Source organism: Euprymna scolopes, chromosome 27 (assembly GCF_053919585.1).
Source record: "Euprymna scolopes isolate OS-2025 chromosome 27, ASM5391958v1, whole genome shotgun sequence".
Taxonomy (NCBI): Eukaryota; Metazoa; Mollusca; class Cephalopoda; order Sepiida; family Sepiolidae; genus Euprymna; species Euprymna scolopes.
Window position 1 is genome coordinate 70,301,273 of NC_136508.1, and position 20,115 is coordinate 70,321,387.

Genomic DNA, 20,115 nt, shown 5'->3' on the forward strand with positions numbered 1-20,115 from the left:
ATTGTTTTACTGAGCATTTTACAGTCAACGGAGAAAAAAGGCCAAAGACCCTAGTGTTTTGATGTGATGTTTTGAATATAATAAACTAGTTATGACCAAAGTTCCATTTCATTCGGACAAAACACTAAGAAACGGGGCCTAATTAGCGTTAGGGCCCGTTTTTTTTGGGGGGGTCACCCTGTATATATAACTGACGAATTCTCACGAGGATGAAACACGGATTATCCTGTGTAGCTTAATTGCCATATATATTTTAATAACTTACTACGTAGCTCTCCCTATGTATTCAACACTGTTAGATAAATACAGAAAATTTACACAGAAAATTATATCTTCGTATATTAAATTATGTGATTAAATCAAGTAGTCATATATATATATATATATATATATATATATATATGTGTGTGTTTGTGTGTGTATGCATACATATATCTATATATAAATAAGGCAAACTGAAAACACGACTGTATACACACACACATACACACACACACACACACACACATATATATATATATATATATATATATATATAGTCTGTTTATTATACAAACATTATTGCTTAAAAATTATGCATACATGTTTCGGTAGATACCGACCTCGTCAGGCCAAAGCAGAAAACTTATTGAAACGAGAATCACAGTTCAATTCGCTTTGTTAATAAAGGGTTGTTTGTATAGTTTATGAATGTGAACAGTAGAGGTTTTTGGAGGGAAATATGTTAAATAAACGGAGTGAGGGAGGGGGAATAAAAGAGAAGAATGAATTGGCCTGGTGAGGCTATCACAGCAGAGTATCTATCGATTTCGGTTTAAGTAGACGGTAGTCTCTGTGTTTGGTTTGATCTGAAGTAATATCATACCCTCGTCAGTGTTGTTTCTTTGTGTTAAGACTTAATGGCTTGTTTTTTATTCGAGTACTATGTTCTTTATCTATCTATTTTATTGATAAGCTTTATTTATTTATTCGTTTTATTTCTCGTATTTTTATTAATTTGTTTATTTATCATTTTCACTTATTTATATATTAGTTTACTTATGTCAGAATGCTTTTGTTACGACAAACAAACCGATGACATTCGCTTTTATTTATATGTACACAATTTTTTTTTTAAAGTAGAAATTCCCAACGATATTCTACTGCACACAAAATTTATGATTGTAAGACATAGTATTCTTTTGCCGGGGTAAGGAGCTTATGACCTTAATCTAAATCTATGAATCGAAACCGGCAGTTGGGAACGATTCTTTGTAAACAAAACATCAGCAGCAAGAACTCCACAATAACACTCTTTTATTATAACGTATGCCTAGTGTTATAATATTTGATAATGGGGTATGATCCCGCACAGTAGGGAGATTCTATTTATAAACGATGCTGCTAGGAACTGACGAATCGAATTAATTCACGTTCTGCTGCCAACCAGTCAGAAACCAGAATTCCGTAAATATTAAATCTTTCTGTAGCAATTTCGCATATGTGTTCGTCGTGTCAACACGGGAAAAATCTTTTGCTCTGTGAATTCCAACTCGAGAACTGTCTAGTGCGAACCCGTCACCTCCCAAGACTTGTGTAGGACAACGAACCATCGGAAACTATTCTGAAACTAAACAAGGCTTAAACTTCTAGAGGTTATGGGCCCAGTGTCGTCTTTATTTCAATGGATCCGAATCAAAATTCGAATTGTGGCAAGTGAAATTTCTAGGATATCTATGAATTTAAAAGCTACACAAAGTACTTCAAACACAACCTGAAAACAGAAACGACCCCGACTTCATTGAAAACAACGCAACTGTCTTTGCAGAATTAATACAACGCTTAGATGACCGAACTCTATCACTAGTAATGAGAGATGCCCTGGATAATGGCTGCAAACCATTAAACATATTGAGAGAGCATTACTTATCGATAGGAAACCCCCAAATTATTTCTTTATATATTGAACTGACCTCTCTAAAACGAATGGCAGCCGAAACCATTACAGATTATATTATAAGAGCCGAAACTATTGCAAATTCTTTGAAAATGTCTGGCGAAGTTATTAGCGACAGTCTGTTAATTTCCATCGTCCTTAAGGGATTACCGAGTGATTTCAAGCCATTTAGCTCCGTGATAACCCAGAAAGAAAACCCCATGAATTTTAGCCAATTCAAGGTAGCACTCAGAAGTTAGGAAGAAACTGAAAAAATGATCACAAAAAAAAAAAACGAATCTACAAATATCATGAAATTTAAAAATGCACGCATAAAAACACCAAAATTAAATTATACTCATGCCGGGAATAAAAACCGCAACTTTGCCAAAAACAATTTTTCTCCTAAGAAAAGTACAAAAATAATTGTCAAAAAGGAAATTTACAAAGAAAATGTTTCGATGAAATTTCTATGAACAGAGCTTATTCACAGGGATTCTTTTCTTGAACTGCTTCCCTTCAGATTACGACGCAGTTTCTTAAAATCCGATGTCAACAGATTCTTATCCTATACCTATCTTCGTATTTAACCAAACTGTTTATCTCTTTCCTTTTTGTTTTTGTTAATCTTATTCACTATTTGGATGTGAGGTGCTACTATTAGGGACCATGTCTACAGAGTACTGCGTAAGCAGCTTAGCTATGAGATGTCTGTTCGCGGTGGATTAAAACTTCTGCTTCTTGTTAAACTCAGAGTGACACAAAAAGAGAGGGAATTTCAAAGTTTAACAAGGGAGATAATTTATTAGATTAGAAGTTTTTTTTTCGATATATAGTGAAATCAAAAGTGAAGAGGTGAGATTTTGCTGCTTATCGTGTTAGGGCATGTGTCGAAGGGAGCATAAATGCTATGAGTTGTTTATATTAATATTCCTTAATCCTTATTCGAAATCCTTCTTTAAACTATCTGTCATTCATTTCAGTAAAACCCATCATCGAGTGGCCTTTGGCCTTCATAAAAGCTGACCCTTCAATAAACAAAATCATTTCTTTGATAACTAAGGTAAGAAAATAATCCGTTTCTATTTAAATCTTTAACGTTTATTCAATAAATTGTATAATTTATGAGAACTGCAAAGTTTACAACTTTCATAGCGATTTGCAAATGCGCAAAAGTTTGAAAGAATTGAAGCTTATCCCAGATTAATCCACATGCACAATATAATATCTATCTATCTATCTATCTATCTATCTATCTATCTATCTATTCTATTCTATTCTATTAGCTTAATCATCTATCTATTATTATACAAAATATACGTTGTCTGTTTGTGTGTGAGAGTTCGTTCCATATGGACTCCTAAATGGCTGGGCCGATTTTATTTTTAAAAATTTTACACAAATGTACATTATGTGTCTGGCATTGTTCTTAGGTATTTTTTATCGGAATGTCTTCGATAAGTATTGATAATAGATAATCGAAATACCCCAATAAAATAAGAAACAGGTGATTTTGATTAAAGTTAACGCCTTACACAGACTAACTTCATAAGTGCATTTGAGAAGTTTTATTACCGGACAACCAGAAAGGGCCGGCATATAAAATCAATAGTAATTTCTTTTATGTCACAGTGGGTTGTTCGATATGAATGTTTCTGTTTAGAGCACAATTGAACCATGATAGTTGACTTTGCCATTTTCAATTTTAAGTCCTGCCAATATATAAAAATAATTTTATAAAATCAACAATAGTTTCTCTACAGTAGAATAGTTTCTCTACAGTGCAATAATTTCTCTACATTACAATGTACTGTGGATTAAGTCACTACGGAGAAGAAAGTGAAACTTTCTCCCCGCGCAAACTGAGTAGGCAATAAATCGATTTGATTTCAAAAAGAGCGATTTCATGGATTTCGATGACAATAAAATATGGGGGGGGGGTCAAAACATTCGTTGATCCTAATTTAATCGAGTCTCCGTGCTTGTTTGTTATTATATTATTTTATGCTAAACTCAAATCTATATACTTTTTCTATTAAATTTTAAGTAACGGGAAATAAAATGAAATGAAATATACTGGAGTTGGCTCCAGAATTCTTCTACCGAAACGATCCTTTTCCCGGCCTCTCTCCTCGTCATAGCGAGAAGAGGTCGTACGTACGTAATGCCGATACTTATCCTACACAAGATTGTGTAACATTTCTTGACCCAGGTCAAGTAGTAGAAAAGAAGGGTCACAGCGATTGTCGTGGCGCTACCATAAATAGGGGAGTGCTGGAGGTGGCGCGGTATTTCATTTTTAACGATTCTTCCCGCATTAAATCCGCCATTGTGCTATACCTCTCCTACTTCAGGAAATAAGTAAATACCTAACTATTATTAAGGCTGGGAAGTTAGGTTAAGTTTCCTTCCTAGCGATTGGTTACGACGCAGGCAACATGTTCTGTTACGCACAACTTTGAATTTTATTGCTAACAATTACAAATTAAAATAATATATATGTAATTCGGTTACAGCATATTCCTAAGGCCAAAGAAAAATGTGAGACGTGCGTGTATTCTGTTTTTAACTGAATGTATTTTAAACCATTTGGATAAACATTTTTAAATTTTTCTATCATGTCTTTACCGGTTCCATACGGTAGAACCCCGTGATACGGCATCACAAATTAGCAACAAAATACAGCAGAGTATATAATACACATGTATATAATCAAATAACATTATAAATAACACCGTCAGGCGGGGCAAATACGGTAACCAGGGGCCGGAAATACATCGTATTGCACATCGTAACCTGAAAAAAAACATATTCCGTATTCCGGAGTTCGACCGCATGTGATATTTTTTCAATAAATAATCATAAATTTTATATCTACAGACACTAGTGTTCATAGCAAACGTAACCATTATTACAGGAAGTTATAATTACTGCTGGTCAAGGGATTCGAACCTAGCTAACAAACCTAAACTTGGCTTTGCGGAAACCTTTTCTCGAGGCCAGCGGATTTCTGAAAAGATTTCAACTTTTAAAACTTAAAAAAGCAAACTACAATTCCGTAGTGTGTCGATGTAAAACTCGCTTGCTTGTAGATCAACTTTTTTCATGAATCTACTGCATCGGTTTTCTCCACAGAATTTACGCTAATGCTAATTCTATTGTAGTGATCATCAGCTGTTTACCACGAATATATATATATATATATATATATATATATATATATATATAGAGAGAGAGAGAGAGAGAGAGAGAGAGAGACAGACAGACAGACAGACAGACAGAGAGAGAAAGGAAGAGAGAGAAAGAGAGAGAGAGTTACTAAATATTGAAGACCGAAAGCTGTTCATGACTGTGTAGCAAAAAATTACTGCTTATTTAAAGACAAATTGAAAGTGTAAGTTGCTTTACTCCGGTATTGAGTACTCTTGCATTAACCTCGGTATATTCACTAGTTATCTTACCTTTGAAAAATACTAACCCCAAATTATATATATATATATATATATATATATATATATATATATATATATATATATATAGAGAGAGAGAGAGAGAGAGAGAGATGCTATTTGTTTTTATTTTTACGATACGTTTTGAATGAATTCAATTATATATGAAAGTGCATTTTTTTTTACCTAAATGCGAGTTGGGAATAATTTCCCCGTTAACCAATTTGATACCCCCACAGGGGGAGCGGTATATATATATATATATATATATATATATATATATATATATATATATATATATATATATATATTGTTTTTAAAAAATAATTATCCACTGATACGTGTTTCGTCGTCTACGACTCATTATATATATATATATATATATATATATATATATATATATATATATATATAAAGATTTACTGAGGATCTTTAGTCTTTTTTAATTAGCGATTCTGTTACATTTACTTATTTCGCTTACATATGTTAAGAGAGTTACCTGCTCTTTGTTTTGTTTTGTTTTTTTGCCTCGATCCTTTTTTATGGAGGACATAGTTTGACGCTTCTACACTCTCAGAACGAAATTTCGAAAATCGTAATACAGAATTTAACATAAAACAATGGTATCTACTAACTATTCCTGTATTTTAAGACGGTTATATAAAAAAATTATGAAATTCGTAAGGTAGAAATTATTTATTAAAGAAAATAGAAAATAGAATTTGAAGAAAACGATCGTATTTTCTTATGTAAAACAAAGTAGAGTTCAAAGAGGAGGTAATTTTTCGTTTCGATTTATTTTATAAAAACAAGATGGTTGCTATTTTTCACATGCCAACACGATTAAAGCTTTTTTGTAATAATTCAGTAATATTCAGGTAGTGTGGACTCCATGATTTTGAAGCTAACATAGCAATTTATCGGAATTGACTAAAAAAATCAGTAGAAACAATTGTTTTTTTTTTTAACTGAAAATTCCGTTTATCGACTTGAAAATTTCGTTCTGGTAGTATAGAAGTGGCCGTATTTGTTGTTGCTGTTATTATTATTATTATTATTATTATTATTATTATTATTATTATTATTAATTATCATTTTTATTTATTAAATATTTAAATATTTTTATTTAAATAATTATATAATATTTTTTACACGCACAAAAGTTATTTAATAAATAAAAATAAAATAATTTGTTATATACTTGTGTTTTCACCAATATTGAATTCTGTGGGCTATTTTATGGAATTAGCTTTTCCCGACTGATTCTCAAAATTACGCGCACGTTAACTTTTTTTGGTGGGGTCGAGTTTAAATTTATATATTAGGACCATCGCCACAAATTTCTTTAGAATGACGACTATATAATAAAATAACATTCTAAATAACACCGTCAGGCGGGGCAAATACGGTAACCAGGGACCGGAAATACATCGTATTCCACATCGTAACTTGAAAAAAACTTATCCTAGGGCCACCGTATGCCGGAGTTATACCGTATATGATATTTTTAAGTAAATAATCATAAATTTTATATCTACAGACGCTAGTGTTTAAAGTTAACGAGATCATCATTATAGGAAGTTATAATTACTGCTGGTCAAGTGATTCGAACCTGGCCAACAAACCTAAACTTGGTTTTGTGGAAGCCTTTTCTCCAGACCAGCAGATTTCTGGAAAAGTTTCTAATAGGTTTGCTGATTAAGAAAACCTCATTCAAATTTTGCGGAGACAAATACTTCTGGAGATATACATACCTGTATTATGCGGTGTAATTCACTAGCTTCCAAGTTTGTACGCACGCTCGATAAACAAATCTACTTCTTTCCTACCGACACTGCCACCCCTAATTTTTAGCATTTGCGGGTGAGTATGCTGGCAACGATTATCACGGTTAAATTTGGGGAATTCCCCCCCCCCTAAGGGCGTTGTCTACTCCGAAAGCCGTTCTTTACATGACGATGTTGGGGGTATCTATTCTGAACGCTGTTTCTTAGATAGGGAGGTTGGTGGTGTCTATTCTGAAAGCGGTTCTTAACATGGGGAGTTTGGGATTTCTATTCCAAACGCCGTTCTTCTTAACATGACAATACTAAAAGGATTGAAGTGAAAAAGTCGTACCTGTTTTGTTTTACACGTTACAAATGACGACATAAAATGCAATTTAATTTAATACTATTGGTGGAACACTTAAAAAGAAGAGGAAGACTTGAACAATAAACGGAAACAGCGAGGACTGCTACCACTGATTTCGATCACTCTAAACAGTTTATATGCAGTAAGAATCCTTAACCTCTAAAACATCTGTTTTTACTTTCCATGATGCTTTTAACCATTTTTGTAATTTTCTTAATTCATAATGATTTACGCTTTCCCTTAATTGATTTTTTTTTAAATTCAAAGAATACCTGCAGGTTATCGCACCAAACCAGCACTATTTGCCAGTGAAAGACAGATTATTTCATTTCGGCCACGGTCGCCAGTGTCTGCAATTGTTCGGTGACGGCAGTGACCACCAACAACAACCTTAGTTTATTTTTGCGAGACGGGGTATGTTTCCACAGAGCCACGCCAGTTAACGGGTCCTGCTAGTATATATATGTATGTATATATATATATGTAGTATATATATATATATATATATATATATATATATATATATATATATATATATGTATATATATATATATGTATGTATATATGTATATATATATTTATATATATATATATATATAATCCACACAATATATATTATTACCTTTGCATAAAACAAAATTAAATACAGTGTAACACGGATACAAGATACCTCTTATCCGATCCCTATAATCTCTTATATCCGGGGTTCTTATATCAGGGTTACCTGTACATTAACACAGGCTCTAATTTAGGACCAGAGAAAATCTCTCTTATATTCGTTTTTCTTATATTCGAGTTAAGCTGTATAACCCATATTTGAAACGCTCATGCTTAGCAGTTGTGTTCCAACTCGTAATGATCAGTTAATTAGTTTAATAGCTAATCCTGTACATACAAACATACACACTTGCCAAAGCTTGTAATATATAATACCATAAATTATATATATATATATATATATATATATATATATATATATATATATATATATATATATATATATACTAGCAAAAGTACCCGTCGTTGACTGGGTCGAAAAACAGCCTACAGAAAATGGGCTCTGATTTATGAAAGTATGATAGGTTATGAAAAGGAAGGGTTGTAAAGAGATAGCTTCGAATTTCGGGGTATCAAAACCAAAGCAAAATATGATTAAAGTAAAAATAAAATAGATAAACCCCATAATTTATTATACAATACATGTTCACGCTGAAACACTTATCACAATATTCTGTGGATCTATATTAAAAAACCTTGTAAAACTTTGTGACATATTTCCATTCTATGGAGGTCAGGCGCGAACGACCACCCTATAATTTTATAATACCATATTTCTTCAAACTGAAACATAATTATCACAGTATACTTACGCAGATAGATATGAAAAGTCTTTATTAATGTTTACGCCTATTTCCATTCTATGGAGACCGGGCGCGAACGCAGCCTCCACAATTTTATCATACCATCCCTATTTAAGTTAAAAAATACTTATCAAAGTATTATTATGTACATCTATATCAAAAACACTTGTAAACGGTTTTTTTTAATTTTCAAATTTTGTATTTCCATACTTTGTGGACCAAGCGCGTACGCAGACCCCACAATTTTAATGAATCGTCATCATGCAAGAGTAAACATGCCCATTGCTGTGTCTCGATACATCTTCTATCATTATATGGGATCAGTTTTCTATAATAGTCAACCATATAGGAGCCTATTCGTGACAAGACACGCACACAGACGTTTAGCTATATATATATATATATATATATATATATATATATATATATGTATGCATATATATATATATTATGTACATACGTGAAATATAATAGATATAGAAGTGAACTATAATATATACAAACGTGAAATATTTTTTTTTTTTACTGAAGTCCACCCCCTAACAAAGCATATCGCCACTTGGACCTTACGGGCTACTATTTGGTACCATGCCTAGGAAAGATTAACAAGATGTTGGTTTACGTTACGGCTGAGAAAGTAGAAACTATTAGATTGAAAACTCTATTTTGGACCCTATACAAGAGGGAAAGGCTAGTGGTAGATGTACCAGCCCAGTTGTGGCAACAATACTCTATGCCCTGGCGAATGGTGGCCTTGAAGATTTACCGGATAGTCTCAGGTGTGAGTAGTCTTCTAGCTCGATAAAGGGAACTCACCATCTTTGCAGCAGCTTTTGCAATGTCCTCAATGTATTTGTTCCAGTTTATATTTCCCGCAAAATGATAGGCAGTGAAGTTTGAAAGAGGAATTCTCACGTAGGGTGTTATTTGCCATTAATATAGGTGGCATAACCACGTTGACACACCGGTTCTCATCAAATCACCGAAGTTAAGCAATGTTGAGCCTGGTCATTACTAAAATGGGTGACCAATTTGGGAAGTTCGGGTGCTGTATGTAGGAGGACGTCGACACCTCCCTGCAAAAAGTTGAAAAAACCTAACGTCGTCATCTCCCCTAACGGGATATACATGCGACTTGGGACCGCTTGTGAATTTCATACTCCCATGAAACTTCCTCCTTCGGAGAAAGCCGGTTAAACCCTGAATAGGGTTGGTGCTGACTGCACACAATATAGGTGGTTGGAAGGAAATCTTGTAATTCTTAAAGTTAAGTATAAATATTACCATCCATTTGCGGCTCCATTCTATTATGGTCTGGAGGTAATTTTCTAACGATTCTGCCATTGTCTTTAATATATATAAATCCGTTCTTCTCTCATATTCGTTATGATATCTGTATATGTTTGCATGCATATATTCAGTTTAACGCGGATATAAGAGATTTCTTCGGTCCCTATAGATCTCTTATATCCGGGGTTCTTATATCCGGAGTACACTGTACATAAACACAGGCTCTAATTTGGGACAAGAAAATCTCTCTTACATCCGTTTTTTTCATATATATTCGTCTCTCTTATATTTGGGTTACACTGTATATAGATGTGGGTGTGTTTGTGTAAATGTGTGTGTGTGTAAGAATATAAATTTAAACTGTAAATAAGGATTTACAATTTTTTATTTACAGAGTTTAAATTTATACTACTATAATAAGCTCTACTACATATCTGGTTTATTGAACTTTTTCATCTGGTTCAGAGGATCCAATAAATCTTAGTATTAATATTTAGTTTATAGAATTATTCAATTTGTAAACTTAACAATTGTTGCCACATCTGAGCAGGAAGACCTTATCTTGCCTTGAGAGAGTTTAAAAATAGACTTCGTAGCCTCGTAGGAGATGCCGTTTTCTCTTCTCTGTAATCTTTTTTTTCACAAAAGAGACGTTGCGAGGCTGTCTCCTCGTTATCGTTATTTTCATGACAAGTGCTCGTCTGAGCTCCAATCTATGCCCCCCCCCGCAAAACTTTCACAAGAAACACTTGTCCATCTGAAACCACTATCAATAGTTTCTCCCACTCTTTATCTGTCTGTGCCTAAACCTAAGCGCAGATTCTATGAACAATGCTTCTTCCTTAGAACCGCACTTTTGCTTATGAGCATATAAATTGAAAAATAAAATTGAAATAATAGTGTAAAATGTAAAAAGGATATTTCAATGTACATCCAATATATATATATATATATATATATATATATATATATATATATATATTTGTTTCCCTTATTTTATATTTTATATTTAACTCTGAATAGGGTTGGTGCTGACTGCACACAATATCATCATATTGTCTCTCTCTCCTCTTTTTGTTCCCTGATCTTTCTTATTTATACTTATGTCTCGGAAGTAGAGTGGAAAGCACATCTTATTTTTGTTTTATTAATATTGGAATCTTTTCCTTTTTTCCTTGTACACATTTTTGTGAATTAATCCATGGATTTCTGCCTTTGGATTATTATGGACGATCTTCTTCCAATTACGGGATTTCCTTGGATTTTACTAGTGCAAATGGAAATTCTTTTAACTTTCTTGAAGTTATACATTTGGATTTTACCGTCACTGGATTTTTTATCTTCCACCAGACTATCCATTCATGTGTAATCACCTTTTTCTTCACCATATTCCCTCTGCTTCACTTTTTTGTTTTAAAGTAAGATCTTTGACTTACTTGTTTCATCAAATACTTTTGCATGCAAAATCCGATCCCGCATTTTGCTTATTCCTACCCTCTGATGAGAAGGAAAATATTTCTTCGAAACTCTGCAAACTTTCCATTTATCTTTTTAATTAATTAAAGACTATCCACTTATCTAGTGTTTCTTTTTCAGATTAAATATGTTTTTAACTCATTTCAAAGTGTTTTTTTAACATGTTTTATTAACTGTTTGCTCGTATATATATATATATATATATATATATATATTGTTGTGGTTGCAAGGTTGAACAATAATTAGTAAGGAAATACAATGAAGACGCAAACAACAAGATAACGCAATAATAAGTGTATTAAAGAAAAGGTATATTTACAATATGTATAAATGACGGTGTCGAGTCAGAGAGTCTTGGTGGGAGGACATGTACGCTCTTCGGCGTCACTTCCGGTGGCATTTGAGTAAGACACACCAAGGCCAACCTAGGCTTGCCATTTATAGTGTTATGTTATTCGCATATGCAAATAAGTGGTTGCCACCACAACATATATATATATATATATATATATGTTTCTTTTGATAAAAAAAATGCTGAGAGACCGTAGCATGTCAGCGTATCACTTTGACCTGAATTTCTTTCTTCTTAACTAATTAAAAGTACGTGTAATCAGATGCGACACATTTCCACTCCTTTTTTGCTTTCGTTAGCTTCGTTTATCAAAGTATCTGTAGCGTGACCACCATCTCGATTAATCAGATAATAATAATAATAATAATAATAATAATAATAATAAAAGCAACAATAATCACAACAATAATTTTAACAACAACAACAACAATCATAATAATACTAACAGCAACAACAGCGGCCACTGATACACACGTGTGATCATCTGCAAAACTGGCAATGTGGTTAAAACATTCAGTGCGCAACGGATGACATTAAGGTGGAAACACGTGAGATGAGCCGGGGTAAAAGTCGGTGGCGTGAGAATAACTCGCATGAAAAACATGACGCAATATTTCTTGTTAGTAAAAAAAAGAACACATGGAAAAAAAAAACGATTTGAAATCGCATCTGGTGCACTCAATAATTACTGATATTGTGTATACCAATATACAGGGTAATTCACGGGAAACGGACGTTTTTAAAGAAAAAAAAACAAATAACAACAAGTTAAACGACCTCCTATGCAGGTTTAAAGAATATCTTCCTCACTCCCTATCCCTTACTCAAGAAGAGCAAGGAGCTTTCTAAAAAAGAATCCGTTTTCCGTGACTCACACAGTAAAAATGCATGAATAGACATACGCGAACACACGTGGATTTGCATATACAATAGATAACTTTACTGCTTACTGTGCACTGTCTTCGATTCTCTAAGATCTCTCTATACATGGGGTTTTCAGAAGAATCTGCCATAATGGTAATTTTCACTACACGTTTTAAACATTCAAGATAGCATAGTGTTTGGCGTCAAAAATACGTTTTTCTCTTCATGGCTAACCTTACATTGGTTATACAAGGAAACATGCGTCTTCTCCAACTGATGTCCTCTATAGTAACTGCATTTAGATTGTCCAGAAGACTAGGTGAATTGTTATCTAAGAATGTTTAACTAATGCAGCAAAAATGACACACGATATATAATGCATGGTGCATAATATTAAATAAAAAAGTAACAAATTATGCACGATAACTAATAAATTATACATAATATTAAATAATGATTATTGCATGATTACTAATACATGTGATACTGGTGATGACGACGATGTTGATGATGATGAGGAGGAGGATGACGATGATGGTGGTGGTGATGATGATCATGATGCTGCTGCTGTAGCTGCTGCTACTGCTGCTGTTGCTGCTGCTGCTGACGATGATAGATGATTATGATAACCGATGATGATGATGATGTAATAATGATGATGATTAATACGATGATGATGATGATGATGATGCTGACGACGACGATGAAGATTACTATAATGATGACGATGACGACGATGACGATGATGCAGGGGGAGGAGAAGACACGTCTTTACACAATTTGTATTCAGCTAATTCTCAGATTCGTTCCAACATCAATATAAAAAAAGTGTACAAGAGAAAGCTAGAGAGAGATTAGACAAAGAGAGAAAAACATATTTCCAATCGGCCTATCCTGCTTAATATTTTTGTCAGCTCGTCACGCTTGATTAGGAAATAGGATTTTTGTCGGCCTGTCACGCTTAAATACGAAATAATAGTATAACGATGTACGATCCGGCACCATTTATAACGTTACCGATGTGGCAGGTGTCCATTGATCGTACCTTGTCTCGTTACAAGTTGGCCTGTTGATCGTCCTTACCCACTGATTTTTCATGGAGGGGCGTTTTTCCTCTCGATCGAATCGTCTTTCTTTCCATGTATAAGGAGTCTACGGGTACATCAATCACTCCGCTGGTCGTTGCGGCTTGCTGAAAAATCAAGAGTCCTCACCACAACAAAGAGAACTCCGGGTTATAACAGTAACAAACTATTTATTGTTTTCATTACTTCATAACAACTACTGTCTAATTTTAGGCTATTAACTATAGCAGTGAACGATGTAAGACCAGACCAGTAAAGTCACAGAGTTCCCATTAACACAGGCTAGTTTCCATCATGACATCAGACCCTGAAGGGCTCCCAAACTGAGAGCGCTTGACTAGCCCAGCCGTTCGGTTTGCTGGTTACGACTCTTCTCTGTTAGAATTCCTTTTTCTTAATCCAACCCCTTTTCCCCACCTCTCTTTCAGAGAGTGGTTACAAACACCTTTCTTTTTTCTCTTAGAGCTCATCTCTATCAAACCCCAACCCCCACCTGCACTGAGGTTTTTACTTATTATCAATTAGGCGTGATTAATCACTCCAAGTCGAACAATGCTTGGCGGCGACCCCTACCCTTGACTCCCATTCTTCATACCCCTCAATAGAGGGTTTAAAAACAACCTTTTTGTTGTTAACATATGTAACAGCAATAAGATAAGCACAATTATCATTTGTTTTTCTCTTTCTGACAAAATCCCATTGACATTTCTGTATAAACAACATCAAATATGATCATCATCATCATTAGAATTTAGCCGTGCGAATTACTCTGAATTCGTGTCGGCTATCAAGGTCACTCGGCATCGCCCGGTCCCCATCGGGTCACATCTCGCCCCCTACCTGTTTTGTTCTTTACTTCGTAAATGACACCCGACCCCCAACCAGACATCAACACCCCGCTTTTCTGCCATCTCTTCCTCTATTTGAAAAACAAGACCATCTCTTTTGGCATGTAGATAATTTCAAATCTGTCTCCCTTTTTTTAGGCAACACAACATCTGCTTTGCATCTAACAAGCTTACAATGACACATCGGCGGTTGGTCCTATTTTTCTAGCTAAAGTTTTGCATTTCTCTGCAATTCTTCACCCCATCCCGTCCGGCCAAACACCCCCTCTCACTGCAATATGCACCTCGCTGCATGCATTCATGACATCAAATCGTGTTATATTCCTTCCATCCTTATGGGGGGAAATGCAGCCATTGCAGCGTTTCCACTCAGCCCTGTCAGAAAAACAAAGAAACAAAATACCAAGTATAAACCCCAAGTAAAAAGTTCAATTGCAACCTCAACATTTTCTGAGTCAGGAATTCTATATTCATCTACACATGCATTATTTTTTTTTCTCAGAAGTTAATTCCTCTTTTTCTTTTCACGTTACTAGTCCTTTTAAGGTGACTGCAACTACGTACATGCAAAAAAGTTTCTCTTCTTTATTTTCAGTCCTTCTGTATAACTGTAACTCATCAAACCATGTACATGCAAAACATGGAGTTTCTTTCACTTTTTTCTTTTTTCTTATTTACTTTAAGTCCATCTCCACAACTTAATCTATGTACATGCAAAACATTTTTTCTTCCTTTAACTACAACCCATCAGACCATGTGCATGCAGAACTTTTTTTTTCACCCCCTTTTTTTTTAATTTTTAATTTTTTTTTTCGGTCCTTCTCTGCGTGCAAAACAATCTTTCTTTTTCTTTAGATTTTCATTTTCAGTCTTAGTTCAACCATAATTTTGTTCGGTAACCGAGAAGGTTCAGCCCATCTCCAATCACCATTTGCTGTCCCAAAATAATGTGTCACCTGAGATTTCAATTGGTTCTAGGCTTTTCTGCCTATTTAATTCTACTCTAAAATTGTTTGCTGGGGGATTATTTTTACACACATCCAATTTTTCAACCTATTTTTGTATTTTATTTTATTTATTTATTATTATCTTTTTTCACTCGATTCTTTACACGAAGGGAAAGAACTCACTTCCTCAGCTCATGCACACCTCTTGGCATAGAGGCACATTTCCCAATGATATTTCATACTTTCATAATTTCAAAGACTTCTCAACGACTACAAATTTAATTTTTTCAAAACAGAATACTATCAGCACCGTTAGTTTCTTTAAGACATTCTACTTGACAGTTTAAATGCTTCAAAACTAGTTACCAGGCGATTGATTTCATTTTTCATGTAATTTCCCAGGCTAAATGATTTTTTTTCTTTGGCAGCCTAAATGTTTTAATGCCACTTCCAACCAATTTACCACCTCACACCCTGTAAAAACTCTCAGGCCAAATGACTTACTATTCGGCAGTTTAAATGCCTTAACATCACTTCCAACAATCTATTATTCACCTTTCATGAAAGTTTTCACAGTAAATGATTTTCTATTCAAAGCAGGTGAGAATGCTACAAAACAATTGCACACGTTATCAGTCCTCATCTAAAAAAAATTTTTTTTCAAAAACAATTATTACATTTCAATACAAATATTAAAATAGACGAAACAGTTCCCTTTATTTATTTATTTTTTCTTCAATCAAATCACGGTTCTATCAATTTTCATTTGTTTTATCCTTCAAGATTTAAGGTTCAAATTCCATGGTAGACATGCTTTAGTTTCTCTCCTGTCTATTCCCTATTGGTTTCTATTTCCTAGCACATCTGAGAGAGTGGTCCGTGGCACAGCCTGTCAATACCATGTGCGCGCAAGGGCCCGACATTCACACGACAGCTCCCACAGTTGCAACCCAGTCCACTATCAGATTGCTACCCGGTTAACTACTTCCGGTCTACCTGATTCATTGCTCGTAGGCTGACAGGAACCTTGCTTCCCCAATCTCAGTTTTTTTCCTTTAATTTTAATAAAATTCTCCAACCAAACGTCCCTTTATTTGACAGTCTAAATGTCTCACCACTAATCTCAGGCTAATCATTACTTCATCTTTAATTTATTCTTATGAGAGCTTCTATTCTTTACAAAATCAGAGCGGCATCGATACCGCTGGTTTCTATTTCTCTAAGGATCGGTATACTTCTCTCAATCCCTCTTTGGTTTCCCTTTTCACAACCATTCCTCAGGTTATCTCGGCATGAGCGTCTTTTTCTCTCTCTCACTTATTTGACCTTTCTATCTCATGGTGCATTATTCTTAGGAATTTTCCCGTTCATCAGTAGTGCACAGTGTCTGTCATGCACTGCGGACTGGGCGGAGAGATCGTATATCTATTTTTGTATTCCCATATGCCTTTTTTTCATGGCATCCCACGCAAACACAGCCAGTGTCTCGTTAAATCTACCGTCAAACTCCATGTATTATACGCACAGTGCCTTCCGCACTTTTTCACACACCTTCCGCAGGGATCACATCGTATTTAGCCAATTCTTTCTGGCTTCCTCGACGGGTTTTTCCATTACATCTCAATCCGCCACCCACACGACACCACCGACTATGCGTTTCCCCAATCAACCGGTGAAATTCCTTATTTATTTCTCACTATCTCTTGATGGTCCATGCCGATCTATAACAATAGACTACGATTTAAAATATACGAACACACATTTCGGTTTTTCCCCACAAACCAATTCAAATTCAGAAACTACAAAAACGATCGCATTTTTTCTTCTAAAACTGTCAACCGTCGCTCTCTTTCTGTCTTAGTTCTTTTCTTTCTTTTTTTTCTTTTTTCCAAACCTGTTCACCATATCTATCTATCTATCTATCTATCTATCTATCTATCTATCTCTTCATTCTGCTTATTACTTTTCTTTATTCATTTCTAGTCCCTGTTTCTCACCGATTTTTTTTTCAATCACACAGCCACTAAATTCCCTTTCATGTTAAGCCTGGGTTAAGGATTGACTCTTCCCTCCCTACCTTCCTCTTTATCATATCCACTAAAATCTGTTTACTGCTATGCCTTTTAGGGGAACTTGCCTCTTTTTCTTTTTCTCATTTCTCTATCTCTCTGCCCCACTCTCTCTCTCTCTCGCTCGCTTGTACAATGACAACATATGCCCGTACGTACGCCGACATATCAACCCGTTTCCTCTGTATCCCCATATATGTTGGATACAACAGTTTTTAGACTTATGATACAGACAAATACACATTTACACATTTCCTTCGAGGGGTGGGGAAGAAAATCAACAATACATTACATATTACAAATATGTCTCAACCAATACAACAAACTTAATCTATCCAGGTTACTCTGAGACAGACAAAAGGAGAAAATGAACCGTCCTTACCTTCCGCCATGTTTCTTCGTCTTTGTTACGTGTTCGAGATTTTTGTTGTTATTTTTCTTTTTGAGTTCGTTTCTTTTTCAATCTTTGTTTTGTGTGTGTGTGTTTTTTTTCTTCATGATTATGATTATTTCTTTTTGTTCTTTTCGTCTTTTCTTTGCAAGGTTTAACATTCTTTGTGTCTAGTTTCCAGCATTTTCTTTTGTTTTTGTTTTATTTTGTTGAAACAGCCCATATCTTCTCAGGGGTTTATTCTGGCTTAATGGCACCATTTATATATGCGTTCGTGGTGACTCGCCCGTGGATATCTCATAGAGATGTTATATCTTGGCTCACGACACCATTTATAACAATGACGGTACCTGCAACATTCCCAGCGTTACAACCACACATGGCGTCATTAACCCCGTCGGATTCCACCTGATGTGGCAGGTATCCTTCGATCGTACCTTGTCTCGTTACAAGTTGGCCTGTTGATCGTCCTTACCAACTGTTTTTTCATAGAGGGGCGCATTACCTCTCGATCGAATCGTCTTTCTTTCCATGTGTATGGAGTCCCTGAGTACATCAATCACTCCGCTGGTCGTTGCGGCTTGCTGAAAAATCAAGAGTCCTCACCACAACAAAGAGAACTCCGGGTTATAACAGTAACAAACTATTTATTGTTTTCATTACTTCATAACAACTACTGTCTAATTTGAGGCTATTAACTATAGCAGTAAACGATGTAAGACTAGACCAGTAAAGTCACAGAGTTCCCATTAACACAGGCTAGTTTCTATCATGACATCAGACCCTGAAGGGCTCCCAAACTGAGAGCGCTTGACTAGCCCAGCCGTTCGGTTTGCTGGTTACGACTCTTCTCTGTTAGAATTCCATTTTCCTAATCCAACCCCTTTTCCCCACCTCTCTTTCAGAGAGTGGTTACAAACACCTTTCTTTCTTTCTCTTAGAGCTTATCTCTATCGAACCTGAACCCCCACCTGCACTGGGTTTTTTACTTATTACCAATTAGGCGTGATTAGTCACCCCAAGTCGAACAATGCTTGACGGCGACCCCTACCCTTGGCCCCCATTCTTCATACCCCTCAACAGAGGGTTTAAAAACAACCTTTTCGTTGTTAACAGATATATAACAGCAATAAGATAAGAACAATTATCATTTGTTTTTCTCTTTCTGACAAAATCCCATAGACATTTCCGTTTAAACAACATCAAATCATCATCATCATCATCATCATCATCATCATCATTAGAATTTAGCCGTGCGAAGTCCTTTGAATTCGTGTCGACTAGCGAGGTCACTCGGCATCGCCTGGTCCCCATCGGGCCACAATAGTTTATCAATCTGTTTGACGTAATAAATGTAATTATGGTTTTGTTTGTCTGCCACGCATTAAGTCGGAATACGATTTGTCTATTTATCCCGTTTTATTTTGGAGAAGATTGTTGGCCTGTCATGTTAAAAGATGAAATACAATTGTTCCTATTACAATATCTCCCCACAGGACAAACCAGGGTCGTTTTTTAATGTGGAGAAAAGGAACAAAAATTAAAATTGTCTCAGTCGTGAAGGATTTCTCCTTCACTGACAGAGAACAAGAAATTGAAGTGCAGCATCTGAAGAACAGATACTACACTTTGATCTTGACCCAAAGGCCAAGGACAAATGCAATTGTTATTTGTTCGTCAAGATAAGATCGAAATCATATTTCTGCCGGTTTGTCATATTTAAGTTTGAAATAACATTACGATTGTCTTCCATGTTTCATTTCAAATTATTTTTTCTAAATCTGTTAATAGGGCAACTGAAGAAAGCTTTAAACAAACGTATTTTGTACATTTGTTCTGAGGTTGAGTTGTGTGAATTCCATAAATTCATAGTCACTTGTATTATTTTGCTTGTTTCAAGTAGTATTCTCATTCTGGATGTTATTTTCGACATAA

General features: G+C 35.0%; 1 pseudogene; it reads right to left on the minus strand.

Moving 5' to 3' along the window:
- Positions 1 to 19,616: 19,616 nt before the first annotated feature.
- Positions 19,617 to 19,839, minus strand: LOC145249235 (U2 spliceosomal RNA; annotated as a pseudogene).
- Between the last annotated feature and the right edge of the window lie 276 nt (positions 19,840 to 20,115).